Below are 13,520 nucleotides of genomic sequence, written 5' to 3' on the forward strand. Positions count from 1 at the left end.
CGTCAAATATTGGCTTATGGATATCTTGTGTGGTGGCAAAAGCGCGAAGTGAGAACGGTCCAATCAAAATTAGGCCATCTCCAAAGGATGTGCTTAATGGCGATGTCTGGAGCGTTCTCTTCAACTCCTACTGCAGCGCTCGAAGTTCTCTTTGACGTTGCCCTACTACAAATTCATCTCAAACAAGAAGCACTTTATTGCACTTACCGACTATGGGTACTCGGTTTACTAAAGGAAACTCCTTTGAACCGTAGTTCAACACACACCTCGTTGTTTCCACTTTTGGTGAGTTGGGACAAAGTTGTCCTTGCTTCAAGTGATCTTACAATTGTTTGTATTCTTCCATATAGGACATTTCCCACAAAATTCCCTTCCCGGGAAGAGTGGACATCTGGTTATCTGGAGAGAAGTATTTCAGTTGGTATCGTATGTTACACTGATGGCTCCCTTCTCTAAGGTCGAGCAGGTGCTGGTGTTTATTCTCGTGAGTTAAGGCTGCATCCGTTGTATTCACTTGGTAGATACTGCACCGTTTTTCAGGCCGAAATCTTTGCTCTTATGTGCGGAGTACAATTAGCACTTCAGCAGCACGTAATGGGCAAAGTAATATAGGGTCTGGGACCATTTGGGTAGGAGCACCTATTTTGGGCACTTGATGCTATAACTCAGTCAGTTTTAAACCGATTGACTTGATTTTTTGCACATGGCTAGATACTGTGCGTATCTGGTCGTGCCTCAAAAATCAAGTCAATCGGTTCAAAATTGACTGAGTTATAGCAGCAAGTTCCCAAAATAGGTGCTCCTGCCCAAATGGTCCCAGACCCTACTTCTGTTCAGATAGCCAGCCTGCTATCTTGATTCGGCCAACTCCAGGTCAAAGATAGTTATCGCTTGTCGAACTCAAATCGAGGAGCTGAATTCAGCAAACGCTCTTCACCTTGTATGGGTACCTGGCCATTCTTCCATCGCTGGAAATGAATTGGCTGATGAGTTAGCTTGCACTGGAGCATCATATGACTTCATTGGCCCTGAGCCAGCTATTCCGGTATCCAAGTGTTGGGTGAAGCTTCAGATTGACACCTGGGCTGCCACTCAGCATAAACAATACTGGAATAGTTTGGAGCCATGTCGTCAAACAAAATTGTGTACTGAGCCATCTCTAGGGGTGGCAAAGTATCTAACGAATCTGTCAAAGCAGAATTGCAGCATGCTGGTCAAAGCGTTGACTGGCCACTGCCGGCTCAGCTATCACATGGCGAATATTCAGCAAGCTGATTCATTTGCCTGTGATAGCTGTGAATCCGATTATGGAACTTCGTATCATTTAATGTGTAACTGTCCAGTTTTTGCGCAATTGCGTTTCCGAGTACTCGGAAAACACTTATTAAGTGAAACTGACTTCAGAAACTTGAATCTTCAAGACGTTCTCTTGTTCTTGATCCGCTGTGGTAAAGAGCTATAGGCTCTCTTTACGCATTATGCGTTGTCACAAGTGCCCTTCTCAGGGCGTTGTTTGAACCCATTGTGGTACGCTTATGCGTTATTACAGTGTCCTTTTCAGGACGCTATGTGAACCCATTGTGGTACGCTTTGGCGTGTATGACGATCCTATTCCCTTACCTGTCCTTTCTCCTGTCCTATCCTTTTTCATTCCCTTCTCCGTCAGGTAAATGATGAATGGGCTCGTGTTCATGGCGATGGCACAAATTTCCCAAATGGAGGAGTGCCTCTGGAGCCGACCTACTGATACCTGATAGGACAAAGCCTGTCACTCTGAAAATTTGCGCTGGTGAGGATGGTATCGCAGCTGAACTCATCAAGATGGGCCAGAAAAATCTGCATCGGCTGATAGTCAGGATCTGGGAAACCGAACCGCTACCGGAGGAGTGGAAGGAAGGAGTAATCTGCCCCATTCACAAGAAAGGCGACCATTTGGAATGTAAGAACTTCAGGGCGATCACTATTTTGAATGCTGCCTACAAAGTGCTATCCCAGATCATCTTCCGTCGTCTTTCACCTAAAACGAATGAGCTCGTGGGAAGTTATCAAGTTGGCTTCATCGACAGCCGGTCGACAACGGACCAGATCTCCACCGTACGGCAAATCCTCCAGAAATGCCGTGAATACCAGATCCCAATGCATCACCTTTTCATCGAATTCAAAGCGGCATATGGCAGTATCGACCGCACAGGGCTATGGAAAATCATGGACAAAGAGGCTTTCCTGGGAAGCAGACTAGACTGATTAAAGCAACGATGGATGCAAAACTCCGTAAGGGTTTCGGGTGAACCATCCAGTTCATTTGAATCTCGCCGGGGACTACGACAAGGTGATGGACTCTCATGCCTACTCTTCAACATCACTCTGGAAGGTGTAATGCGACGAGGCGGGCTCAACAGCCGGGGAACGGTTTTTATGAAATCCGGTCAATTTGTGTGCTTTTCGGGCGATATGAACATAATCACCAAAACATTTGGAACGGTGGCATAACTGTACACCTGCCTGAAACGCGAAGCAGAAAAGGTCGGACTGGTGGTGAATTGCCTCAAAAACTAAGTATATGCTGGTAAGCAGAATCGAGCACGATAGGATCCGCCTGGGTAGTAATGTTACAATAGACGGGAATACCTTCGAGGTGGTGGAGGAATTCGTCTACCTCGCACCCTTACTGACGGCTGACAACAATGTGAGTCGTGAAATTCGAAGCCGCATCATCAGCGAAAGTCGGGCCTACTACAGGCTTCTGAAGAAGTTGTGGTCTAAAAAGATTGACGCATGCATCAAGTGCACCACGCACAAAACGCTAACAAGACCACTGGTCCTCTACGGACACGAGACATGGACCATGCTCGAGGAGGACCTGCAATATGTCAAATTTGGTCAAATATGAGCTTCTCAGAACTTCTTTAAAATTTGTTTAACGTTGATTCGAAAAAAATTAAAATAAATCAGAGAAAATTTAATTGATTTTAAATCTCCATACAATCTGTATAGGGCGAAAAATAAGTGCAAAACTTTGAGCCTGATTTACACAAAAGTGAGATATTGTCACTTACACCCCTTTGCTTCTAACCCCCTCAGTTATAAAACCCTAGAACGAGAAAGCATTTTCATCCATTTTTCGTTCCGGAGGTGAACTATTCTTTAGAGAAGACAAACGCCCACCGAAAAAGCGTCAGGATTCCAATTTCGCACGCTCCACTGCCGCCTACTTTTTGTGCGCTGCACGCGCACTGCTTCCACCAGTTCCCTCTCGAAAGAATTGTGAATCTTCCGGGTACATAGGTATAACAGAGGCGGCCTGAACTACAAGCACAGCGTGCATCGTAGAAACGCAGTAGCGTGCCAAAAAAAAAAGAACGAAGTTTGTGCTCTCGATAGGTTTTTCGTATCCCGTATTCGCGGGCGCTCCACGGGTGAGTGCCTGAATTTCCATGTTCATTGAAGTCAAAAATTTATTGCTAATTACGTGCTTTTGTGAGTTTCATTTTTTCCTCACCGAGCCTCCCCCCACGACCAGTCAGTGCCCGGCAGAGGGTCTCAAACTGGCGGGTTTTTGGGATCAGTGATAATGGTTAATTTGACAGAACTCTATTTCTGCATCAAGGAAAGCAATGAAGAGGTGTTTGAAATCTGAACTGCCCTTTCCGGAGTTATGATAATTTGTAAGATTTGAAACCAGTGGAACTGATCGAAATCCTATCATGCGACACATCAAACTGTACCAAGTTTTGTAACCCTGCTCAGTAATCTATGTTGGTTATTGCAATACAAATTTGGGAAACACTGTTGCAGGAGAATTCGCTCCACGCACCAAAAATAGGAATCGTTTCGCCATGACACAGTTTCCACGGTTGCCATGAATTTCCCCATCCTTTTATTGGAATGAACCAGAGAACCAGTCTGAATCAAGTGGCACACTGGCTGGCTGGCCTGGAAGGGTTGGTGATATTCTAGCAAACCCGTTCGGCTGCATGCATTCGACCGTGAAAGGTAGAAATGTTAATAATTTCTAATTTGACGTGAATGGATGTTGGTGCGAGCGCGGAATGCTATGCACACACTAGCTATGGTAAAATCTTTCTATTTAGATGAAAATATAGGTGCGCCATAAACAGAGCGAGAATAAAAATACGTCCCTAATACAAAACCAGAGGGCCACTGAAACCGGGTTTTCAAACGGAAGCACTGTAAATAAATTATCACCTGATTTGTGCACTGATCCGTTCGTAAATTATAGAATGGAATCCAGACCCAGGCTGAAAGCAATACAGCAGGGCTCGACGACCGGTGGTATGGCGGTGGCAAATAAATCACTGCACCCGAAATCCTCGGAGCCGGTGATTAATTTAATTGCACAAAATGGAACTAATTACACTTTCATTGCGATCGGTTGGTGTTGTAGAGCCGGAGTCGGAGATGTTCCTGGGTGGAAATGCAATCCATTTCGGCCGGGGCGGACGAAGTGGATGAGACAATGGACGGAAATGTAAAGCTACAAATGTGGCTTATCGGAGATCAACAGACAATCAAAGGCAAAGGCAATCTGGTAATGGGCAATAGTTCTGGTTATCTTGTTCCACAACGTTTTTGCTTTTCTCGTACATCAAAGTGCAAGACAATCACACAGCGGTTCATTTCTATCATTTGTATGACAATTTCAATTTCAATGTTTTTTATATACACTACTCGCCATAAATATGGAATCGCATCGTCTAGTATTTTTTTTTTTTTATTCTTAATCACTTAACCTAATTACAGCTCTATTGTCCCCTAGGGCACTACGTGAGCGATTTCAATTGACAACTGCATTTACATTTTTTTTTTGGGCAGCGCCTAGATGTATATTCTATTCTACTTTATCGAACTTGTTGCCTTTCTGCTGCTTTCACTTTTTTACTCTATACATGGTAGAAGGATGAGCACAAGGATGATGGATGGCCGTTGTTCCTTTCCAGTCCGATTGGGGGTCCGTTATGAGTAGCAGTTCACCGATGTCCAGGTATCCGGGTCCGTTTGAGCCACAGGGCTCAGAAGAGAGTCAGTGCCAGCCGCTCTCGGGGGAAGAGCAACTGACGAAAAATTACAAGTGCCGGGGCTGGGAATCAAACCCATGACCATCCGCATATGAAGCGAACGTGTGACCAACTACGCCACGGGCCCCGGCTCTTGATCGTCTAGTATTGTATTATAAGAATCAAAATAAAATCTACTTTCGCGACTACTTTTCCCCGCAGTCAGATATACGCGCGAGTCAGTCGCCTAAGAAAACAGACCTGTTTTCAAATTTTACATCATAGCGCTCTTTGATAATTCTTGAAAAAAGGTCGCCACATGGTCGGGTGGTGTGATTACTGCTGCGACTGCACGTGGCATTTGCACTGCGATTAAATTTTGTCCATCATTGAAGGCCTTGGAAAGTAGTCATCATAATTGTGTTTTGCTTGCAACACACAATAACACCCCAATTGAATATTGCAGCACCCCGAAAAGTTTGGCTTCACCTGAAAACCTTATGATTTACTAACCTAAATCTCAAAAACCGTATCCTCTGCAAAGTTTAGACATTCGGCAAATTTGTTCAGAAGGTTTATGACCCTCGAATGGTGGAATGTTTGGTACGTAATTCCGCCGCTAAGTGGCGCTAGTGTTTCATTAAAACGAAGTACTTTGACATGGATTATCTCATGATTCTGACCTCCTAGAAAGTTCGTTTCTTTAGCAAAGTTGGTCAAAAGGTCTATCGCTATCAAATGGTGGTATGTTTAGTGCGTAATTTCGCCGCTATGTGGCGCCAGTGTGCATTTAAAATGAAGTACTTTGACATGGTTTATCTCATGATTCTTACCTTTTTTCAGTCCTGTTCAGATCCGTCACTGCGACCAGTGATTAGACCTATTGTGACATTACCCGTATCTTTAGTGCAGTTCATGTTGCATTACTCCATTGCAAATTTTTTTTGTCTGTATTAACGAGATTTTTAACCCTAGGCTAGTTCATCTCGGGACCCACGTTTTACTTCCCTTCCGAAGGAAGAACCCACATTTTGTGAGTATGTCGGGAGTGGGATTCGATCCCAGGTCCTCGGCGTGATAGTCTTGTGTTCTAACCACCACACCAGGTCCGCTCCAGCCATTGCAAATGAAGACAATACAACATCGATTTTTCTACAGTTTTTGTTTCGTTTTCTTAGAGCATTCAGAAGCTATCAAATTTGATAATAAGATCGCACTATTTAAACTAAGTAATCTCCGCCCATATAGCCGAGGCGGTAAACGCACGGGTATTCAGCATGACCATGCTGAGGGTGACGGGTTCGATTCCCGGTCGGTCCAGGATCTTTTTGTAAAGGAAATTTCCTTGACTTCCTTGGGCATAGAGTATCTTCGTGCCTGCCACACGATATACACATGCAAAATGGTCATTGGCAGAGGAAGCTCTCAGTTAATAACTGTGGAAGTGCTCATAGAACACTAAGCTGAGAAGCAGGCTTTGTCCCAATGAGGACGTTACGCCAAGAAGAGAGAAAGAGAGAAATCTCCGAATAATTTCAGGGAGAAATCTCAGGAGGAATTCCAGGAGAAACCTTAAAAGAAACTGCTGGAGAAATTCATGAAGAAAATTTTGAACTTCTCTCTGCAGAAACTGCTGTAGGAAAGCCAGAAGGAACTTCTGCAGAAATCGCTGGTGGTTCAAGAGTCTGTCTTACAGAGATCCCTGCAGAAACTTCTAAAGGAATCCATGATTGAAATTTTCGAGGAAATTCAGAAGGAAATCCAGGAGGATTCCCTAAATGAATTCAAGAAGAAATCCTGAGGGATTTACCGCAGGAATCCCCGAAAGAATTCTAGCGGGAAATTCTAAAGTAATTCGAGAAGGAATCCTTTGAGCAAGGATTTCTAGGAAGAATCAACGAAAAATATCCAGGAGAAATCCCGAAATAATTTCCAGCAGAAATCCTCAAATGAATTCTAGTGGGAGTTTCCAAGAGAATTCGAAAATGATTCTCCAAAGGATTTCTAAGAGGAATCAACGAAAAATACCTTAGAGGTATTTCTGGAGGAATTCCAGGAGGAATCGGCAAAGGAATTATAGGAAGAATCCCCGAAGGAATTTTAAGAGGAATCCCCGCAGGAATTCCAGAAGGAATCACCATCCAGGAGGAGCCACCGAAAGAATTCCGGAACAAATCTTTGAAGGAATTCCGAGCGGAATCCCCAAAGGCTTTTAAGAGGAAACCCCGAAGGAATTCCAAGAGAAATCCCCATAGGATGTCAGAAGGAATCCCCGAAGAAATTCAAGAAGGAATCCTAGAAGGAACTCTAGGAAGAATCCACGAATTCTAGAAGGAATTTCCGAAGGAATTCATGTAGAAATCAACGAATAAATTCAAGTAGGAAACCTTGACGGAATTCCAAGAGAAATCCTGGAGGAATTCCATGGAGAATTTAAGGAATTCCAGGAGTAATCTCCGAAAAAAAACAAAAATACGTCCCCATCCAAGGCAAACTTCAAAGTTATTCTCGTGTAAATTTTAGGAGAAATCCCCGACGGAATATCAGGAGGAATACCCGAAGAAATTTCAGGAGGAAACTTTTAAGGAAGTCTAGCAGGAATCCACGAAGGAATTCCAAGCCAAATCCCCGAAGGAACTCTAATAGGATACCCCGAAGGACTTCCCGAAAAAATCCACGACGGATTATCAAGAGGAATCCCCAAAAGAACTTCAGGAGCAATCCATGAAGGAAGTACACGAGAAATCCCCGAAAAAAATCCAGGATGAATTTACAAAGTAATTCGTGAAGAAATCCTCAAAAGATTTCTAGGAGGAACCATCGAAAAAAAATCTAGAGGAATCTTCAAAGAAATTCCATGAGGAACCCCTGAATAAAATTGAAAAATAATCTTCGAAGGAATTTTAGGGAGAATCTCCAAAGGCATTTCAGGAGAAATCCTCGCAGCAAATTCTGAAGATAAAATCCCAAAGAATTTCAACAATTATCCACAAAGAAATTCCAGCAGGACTCCCCAAAAGAATTCCAGTAGGAATTTCCAAGGAAACTCGAGGAAGAATCCCCAAAGAACATTGGCGAAACTACGGATTTTTACCAGGGGGTGCACTACAAACAAATATTCATTAGTTCATCCATTCTTCATTCATCGCCCCATATCCCACAGCAGTGCAGTAAAATTCTAGGGGGTGCCTGGCACCCCCGGCACCCCCAGTAGTTTCGCCTATGCCAAAGAATTTCTAGAAGGGATCAACCAAAAATATCCAGAGGGTATCTCTGAAAGAGTTCCAGGAGAAATTCGTGAGAGAACTCTAGGAGGAATCACCGAAGGAATTCCAAGAGGACACCCCGAACGGATTCAAGAAGAAGTTCCCTAATGAATTCCAGAAGGAAAACCCGAAGGAATTGTAGGTGGAATCCCCGGAGTATTTCCATGGGAAATTTCTGGAGGAATGTCCGAAGTAATTCGAAGAGAAATCATAAAAGGAAACTCCGAATGAAATCCAGGAGGAGTCTTCGAAGTAATTGCAGGAGGAGTTCCCGTAGAATTTTCAGGAGGAATCCCCGACGGAATATCAGGAGAAATCCCCGAAAAAAAATCAGGAGGAATCCTTGAAAGAAGTTCAGCAGAAATTTCCGAAAGAACTCCAGGATCAATCCCCGAAAAAATTTCAGGAGGAATCCTCAAAAGAACTTAAGGAGGAATCTCCGGAGGAATTCCAAAAGAAATCTCAGAAAGAATTCAAGAAGGAATATTCGAAGGAATCCCTGAAGAAAGTCCAGAAAGAATACCCAACGGAATTCCAGGAGAAACCCCCGAAGAAATTACAGGAGAAATCTCCAAAGAAATTACAGGATAAATCCCTGCAGGAATCCCAGGGGGACCCCTGAAGGAATTCTGGAAGGAATCTCCAAAAGATTTCCAAGCGGAATAATCGACGGATTTCCAAGAGGAATCCCCGAAGGAATTCCAAGAGGAAACCCCATAGGAAGTTCAGGAGAAATCTCCGAAGGGACTCTAGGAGGAATCCCCGATGAAATTCCAGGAGGATTCGTGGAGGAATTCCATGAGGAATCCCTGGAGGAAATCAAGGAGATATCTCCGTAGGAATTCTAAAAGAAATCATCGAAGAAATTCCAAGAGGAAACCCCGAAAGAATTTCAGGAGAAACCCACGACAGTATATCAGGAGAAATCCCCGAAATAATTTTAAGAGGAATCCGTGAAGGAAGTCCAGATGAAATCCTCGATAAAAATTCCAGGAGAAATTCCAGAATGAATTCTAGGAGGAATCTCCGAGAGAACTCCCGAAGGAATCCCCGAAAGTATTCCAGGAAGAATCCCCAAAGGAAGTCCAGGCGAAATCCCAGGAGGAATTCCATGAGAAATCCCCGAAGTTATTATAAGTGGAATCTACGAAGGAATTCTAAGAGGAATCAACAAAAGGATTCCAGGATGAAGCCGTGAAGGAATTTCAGGATTAATCCACGACTACCTGAACCTGAATAAACCACTATACCAGAACCAGGAAATCTCATATAATTCTCTGAATTCCTATGGAAATCCCTAAAGGATCTTCAGGATGATTCTCTGATGTATCTCTAGGAATCATCCATAAATCCTTCGGAAAGAAATTCTGAAGGAACTCCTGGTTTTTCCCTGAAGGTACTTCTGTCATTTTTCATTAAATTTCATTAATAATTTATCATGCATATCTCTCCAGAATTCTATTCAGAGATTTTTCTAGAAGGATCACGTGAGGCCTACAGGAGATCCACCAGGGATTCCTCCAGAAAATTCATCAGGGATGCCTCCAGGACTATCAGATGAAAAAATCGATGATGAGAAACTCTTACGATAGTGATCGTGAGAAATTTTAAGCTCAACGTTATGCAAACTTAATTTTGTTTGTGCACTGATCACCGGCGCGAAAAATAAAAACCGGCGGCGTGACAAACTGCGGCGTATGGCCTAGGTGGTCAGAATCACGAGATAAACCATGACAAAGTACTTTATTTTGAATGCACACTTGCGCCACATAGCGGCTGAATTAAGTACTAAACTTACTTACTTACTTACCGGTCAGGCTAAGGCCGGGGTGGCCTCTGCTGTACATAGTAGCCGCCTCTATTCCACTCGGTCCATGGCTGTTTGTCTCCAGTTCCGCACTCTGCGTAGGGTCCGCAGATCATCCTCCACTTGATCGACCCACCTAGCTCGCTGCGCTCCACGTCTTCTTGTACCGGTCGGATGACTCTCGAGAACCATTTTAGTCGGGTTGCTATCCGACATCCTGATGACGTGACCCGCCCACCGTAGCCTCCCGATTTTCGCGGTATGGACGATGGTTGGTTCTCCCAGCAGCTGATGCAGCTCGTGGTTCATTCGCCTTCTCCAAGTCCCGTCTTCCATCTGCACTCCGCCGTAGATGGTACGCAGCACCTTCCGTTCGAAAACTAAAAGGGCGCGTTGGTCCTCTGCACGTAGGGTCCATGTTTCGCGCCCATAGAGGACGACCGGTCTAATCAACGTTTTGTAGATGGTTAACTTCGTGTTACGGCGAACTTTATTCGATCGTAGAGTTCTGCGGAGTCCAAAGTAGGCACGATTTCCTGCCACAATGCGCCTCTGAATTTCTCTGCTGGTGTCGTTGTCGTCGGTCACCAGTGAGCCCAAGTACACGAATTCTTCAACCGCCTCGATTTCATCACCGTCGATATGAATTCGGGGTGGCGGGCGCGATGATTCCTCCCTGGAGCCCTTTGCCATCATGTACTTTGTCTTCGACACATTAATGAATAATCCGATTCGCCTGGCTTCACTCTTTAGTCGGATGTACGTTTCCGCCATCGTCTCAAATTTACGAGCAATAATATCAATATCATCGGCGAAACCAAGCAGCTGAACGGACTTCGTGAAAATCGTCCCACTCGTGTTTATCCCCGCTCTTCGTATTACACCCTCCAAAGCAATGTTGAACAGCAAGCATGAAAGACCATCACCTTGCCATAACCCTCTGCGAGATTCGAAGGGACTCGAGAGTGTCCCTGATACTCGAACTCGCACATCACTCGATCCATCGTCGCCTTGATCAACCGTATCAGTTTATCCGGGAATCCGTATTCGTGCATAATTTGCCATAGCTGTTCTAAACTTACCATTATGTATTTGATAGCCATAGGCCAGGAGTACGAGCCCAGTCTGTCAGAGATGCAGTTTGGATTCTGTTACGGGTATAAATGTTTGTTACAATTATAAGACAGAATAATTGTTAAATGTGTTATAAATTTTATATTCGTGCGTTCTTTGTGTTACATGTTTCATTTTAAGTTGTAAATATTCCCCGAGTTTAATGCACATTTATAGGGTTCTGACAAAATATGAAATGCAATCCAATATTGATTGCCAACTTTCAGGCTATTTCGGGCAGCGGTCAAGTACTAGAGATGTAAGCCTTTCCCTGCCACGGACTTCAAGTTGTTGAGCTCAAGTATCGAACCCTGAAACGGGAAGCCCGATTAGGATTAGTTCTCCTAGACAAAACCAAGCTATGAACACAGCAACAAATGCTGTGAACTAAAAGGCAAACTGCCTACTAAAATACAATTGCAGGATGACTGATGGACCCAAACCAACACATGAAACCTCGTCATCCTGTGATCGGAAGATGTTATTCATATGGATAACAGGGCACATTTATGTTTTGTGTTGTAATGTGTCAATTTGTGATGTATTTTGTTTGTGCATTTATAAGGTTCTATGTGTTGTGATATGTTAGTCATTTACAATAATTATTTTTCTTTTATTTTTGTAACATGGCGCCCAACTAAAAAACCCCGTGTATACAAATGAAAGCTAGTTGGAAGGATTATAACTTCAGTCTTAAGGCCATTTTATTTTTGTGGATAGAGCTCCTTCATAAAAGTAAAATTTAGTTGAGATAAGATTTATTCGTTACAAAATCTGGAGAGCAGTTTGGCTTTCGGGTAACATAAATCTAGTTTTGAGTTGAGGTGTTTTTTGGGGACTTGTTAGTCCTGTTCACCGCTACGTTTCTGGAAAGAACTGTGGCTTTCGGGTAGCAAAACTCGTTTTGGTTTCGTTTTGAGTTTAGGTTAAGTTATTTATCTTTATCGTAGTGTTAAGTATATGGCCTTAACACTATTGTTATGAAGGATACGAAGCAGATGGGAGCTGAATTTTTCGTGAATCGGTGAACGATTCACGAAAAATTCTTGCTCAAACGTTGGATTGTGTTACGGGTATAAATATTTGTTACAATTATAAGACAGAAAAATTGTTAAATGTGTTATAAATTTTATATTCGTGCGTTCTTTGTGTTACATGTTTCATTTTAAGTTGTAAATATTCCCCGAGTTTAATGCACATTTATAGGGTTCTGACAAAATATGAAATGCAATCCAATATTGATTGCCAACTTTCAGGCTATTTCGGGCAGCGGTCAAGTACTAGAGATGTAAGCCTTTCCCTGCCACGGACTTCAAGTTGTTGAGCTCAAGTATCGAACCCTGAAACGGGATGCCCGATTAGGATTAGTTTTCCTAGACAAAACCAAGCTATGAACACAGCGACAAATGCTGTGAACTAAAAGGCAAACTGCCAACTAAAATACAATTCCAGGATGACTGATGGACACAAACCCTTACATGAAACCTCGTCATCCTGTGATCGGAAGGAGTTATCCATCTGGATAACAGGGCACATTAATGTTATGTGTTGTGCTGCGTCAATTTGTAATGTTCCTAATTTGTGCATTTGTAAGGTTATATGTGTATCGTGCAGTGTTAATACTTTGTAAATATTATTTTCTTTTATTTTTGTAACAATTCCAGAAAGGCAGTTCTACAGTAGAGGCCATCAGAACTGTTGTGGATGCTATGGAGACGATATAGAACGCAGAAGCTTGCTGTTGGCAAGGAAGAAACCGTTACTGTGCAGTGGTCACCCTGAATGTCAAAAATGCCTTCAACAGCGCCAGCTAGTTGTCTGAGTGTCTGAACATCAGTGCCAACTATTTTCAGAATCACACACTTACGCAACATACGCCTGGAAAAAAAGTGTGACTAATACTGCAGACGTTCCACAGGGATCTATATTGGGCCCGACCCTCTGGAATGCCGTGGATGACGAGGTATGTATTTAAGCTGAACCTTACCAAAGAAGTAAAAATAGTAGACTTTTCGAACGACTGGGTGCTTCTAGTGATTGGTGAGTCACGAGAAGTAGCTGAAGTACTGACAACGGGGGCGATAGACACGTTGGAAGACTGGGTGCGTGGGAAGAAGCGATCGATAGTTCACCACAAGACATAATGGTGATAATCAGCAATTGAAAGGCAGTACAGTATAGTTAGCGAGTTTAATATTGACTCAAAGCTCACAGACATACTCTATGACGTTGGACGATTGACTGGACTTCAGAAGTCATGGCGACTGAAAATGAAATACCATTATCGTTAGGTCAAATCATTAGTTTTTATGTTTGTTG

General features: G+C 43.2%; 1 protein-coding gene across 2 annotated transcripts in view; it reads right to left on the reverse strand.

Annotated features, from left to right (window-relative positions):
* LOC109420550 (chaoptin) overlaps positions 1 to 13,520 on the reverse strand; it is a 611,746-nt gene that overhangs the window by 492,438 nt on the left and 105,788 nt on the right. The window lies entirely within an intron of this gene.

This window comes from Aedes albopictus, chromosome 2, assembly GCF_035046485.1.
Source record: "Aedes albopictus strain Foshan chromosome 2, AalbF5, whole genome shotgun sequence".
Taxonomy (NCBI): domain Eukaryota; kingdom Metazoa; phylum Arthropoda; class Insecta; order Diptera; family Culicidae; genus Aedes; species Aedes albopictus.